General features: G+C 42.6%; 1 protein-coding gene across 2 annotated transcripts in view; it reads left to right on the top strand.

Moving 5' to 3' along the window:
- Nucleotides 1-299: 299 nt before the first annotated feature.
- Nucleotides 300-2,813, top strand: part of LOC127000289 (uncharacterized) — a 10,037-nt gene continuing 7,523 nt past the window's right edge. The window contains exons 1-2 of one of the 2 annotated variants that reach the window (XM_050863821.1): nucleotides 300-598; nucleotides 1,206-1,286. The gene's annotated coding sequence lies outside the window, so the exon portion shown is untranslated. Of the gene's footprint in view, nucleotides 599-1,191; nucleotides 1,287-2,813 lie in introns of those variants that run through there. The other variant, XM_050863831.1, reaches the window with a different exon arrangement.

The raw sequence follows: 2,813 nt of genomic DNA, 5'->3' as shown, positions 1-2,813 counted from the left end.
CGTCTCGAAACAGGAGCGTGAGAACCGGATGTTATGAGAGGGAGGAAGAGGGGGTCGCTACTTGGTCCGCGCGGCCGTAACTAATATGACTATTTATTTGTAGCCTTATAATGCTAATCCTGGCCTTTCGGGGCTGCAGGGTGACGATGAAACCAAAAGATGGTGCACAGGTAAAAATTAACCCTGAACGACATTGATTAAACTTTTAATTAGTAGCTGTTTACTGGGGAGGTTGAACTGTGTGTGTGTGTGTGTGTGTGTGTGTGTGTGTGTGTGTTTTTTTTAGTTCAATACTAAATTTCTTTCGTTTCAATACCAAATCTAAGTCCAATACCAATCACGGTGCTTCAATACCAAATGGATTTTTCAATACCAAATGTACCCTAATTTGGTATTAAAAAATACCAAATGGCAACCCTGGCCCTATTGTCGCCCCACAGAGGCCATTATTAATTATCCACTGAGTCAGTGTGTCTCAGTCGATCTCAAACCGCACTGCGTAGTGTGCGCGGCTGTGAGTCGCTGTGTTCTATATAGTGGACTCTTGCGTATACGTTAGGGGTGCCAGATTCTGCTTTGATCAAGGCAACACATTTTGGTAAGTAAGAAGTAAAATGAATCTGTATGGTAGAGAGAGAGAGAGAGAGAGAGAGAGAGCGAGAGAGAGGAGGAGGGTTATGCGCGTCAGTTACGCGTATACATTTTCCTCCCTTTCTCTTTTTTTCCACTTCTTTATTTTCTCCTTCCCTTTCCTCACCTTTCCTTCCTTTCCCGCCATTCACTGATGCATTCTGTAACAGTGGCTGACACGCGCGCAAGCGCGTCTCAGTCACTGTGTTAGTATATATAGTAGTAGTAGTAGTAGTATACTAGTAATAGTAGTAGTATACTAGTAGTAGTAGTAGTATCATTACCATCATACAACAATATGCTGTCCTCTCGATCCTAGCTGCCTGCCTTACAGCTGGGGTTTGTGTGTGTGTGTGTGTGTGTGTGTGTTTTGCTGACCAGTCAACAGCGAGGGTCTGGCGGAACACGTGCAATGAATAACATTTTTTGTCTCACGGATATTAGGGGACGAGAATGGTTTGGTATTAGTATAGTAGTAGTAGTAGTAGTATATAGTAGTAGTAGTAGTAGTAGTCTTTATATTATTATTATTATTATTATTATTATTATTATTATTATTATTATTATTGTTTCAGGTTTGCGGTGATACGATCCTTGGAGTGCTTGCTTGTGCTTGGAGATATTGTAATACACTTCGCACATTACTGTTCATTCAGGTAATGCACAATATATTCTAATAATGATAACATACAGCAGCAGTGATGATGACTACGAGCCATCATATAACACGGATCCCATAGAAAGTCGGCGTGAGAAGTCGAGAGAAAAGCGAAATCGTAGGAAAGCACAATGGGCTCGCAAAAGAAGAAAATTATTGCAAGAGAAAATACCAGTAATTGAAGGCATTCGAGATCCGCTGCTGCCCTCAGAAAGCGAAGAAGAATTTTATAGAAATTATAAAAGTAGTGTTCATGAGTTTACAGACAGCAGCGACCCACCTCTATCTGACGCATCTATGGAACAACCTCCCCAAACCCTTGACATGTTAAATGGCCCCAGCAAGACTGATTCTGCAATAAGTAATGTCACTAATGTGCTACATGGGCCTAGTCGCCCAGGAAACAGCGAGTTGGGCCTTGGCCCTTGCGAGACCTCCGATGAAGAGAGTATTTCAAAGCTAGAGAGGCTAGAGGGACTGATCGTGCATGACTATACCGATAGTGATGAACACTCTGACAGTGTAGACGTGACTGTACTCAGACGAGATGCTCCAGGAACATTATGGGATGAATTACGAACAATTCATTTCGAATGTAAGTTAACGCGAGATGCTACAAACAGAATATTGCGTGCTCTGTCTAAATATGGAATAGGATCATTGCACACACTGCCACTTGACTGTAGAACCTTAACAAGTATAGCTGGGGGCGCGGCAATGGGCAATGGCATTTTTACGCGTTCAGGCGTAGAGTACTATTACTTTGGCGTCGAAAGCCAAATAAAATCGATACTAAGAAGGTATCCCTTACAAGTAAGATCACAGTTAAAGGAGATTACTATCTCCCAAAACTTAGATGGGATACCTTTATTTAAAAGTTCTGGTATCGCTGCTTGGCCTTTACTTATGCAAATAAGTAATATTCGACCCAGAGCAGTCTTTCCTGCAGTAATTGGAGTATCTAAAAATAAACCACAGACACTTGAGTACTTGGAGGAGGCCATAAAAGACCTTGCAGATCTACTACGATCAGGAATTGAGGTCGATGGAATAAGATATCAAGTTAAATTAGGTCACGTAATATGTGACGCCCCAGCGAGAGCTCTCGCCAAAAATGTAGTTACCTTTAATGCGAGCTATGGGTGTGACCAGTGTACTTGTTGGGCAGTACACGATGGAAAAAGACTTATTTGGACTCAGACAAACTCCATTGATCTACGAACAGACGAATCTTTTAGACTGCGGCAGCAACCACAGTACCACAAAGGAAATTCAGTTTTTGAAATGCTGCCCCTCGACATGGTCGAGGACTTTCCAATAGATTTTATGCACCAGGCTGGTGGTACAATGAGGAAACTCATTAGCTGGAATGTGGAGGGCCCTAGAAAGGGAGGGGAAGGCCGTGTTATGTGCCGCATGTCCCCAAGTATGGTGAGCATGTTGGACAACAGACTAAGAGCCATACAAAACCAAATTCCCAACTGTTTCGCCAGGAAAGCAGGGCCAACAACTGAACTACAGAGGT

Source organism: Eriocheir sinensis, chromosome 2, assembly GCF_024679095.1.
Source record: "Eriocheir sinensis breed Jianghai 21 chromosome 2, ASM2467909v1, whole genome shotgun sequence".
In the NCBI taxonomy this organism is placed as follows: Eukaryota; Metazoa; Arthropoda; class Malacostraca; order Decapoda; family Varunidae; genus Eriocheir; species Eriocheir sinensis.
The sequence above is the reverse complement of the archived record's forward strand: the minus strand, read 5'-3'. Positions and strand labels throughout refer to the sequence as shown.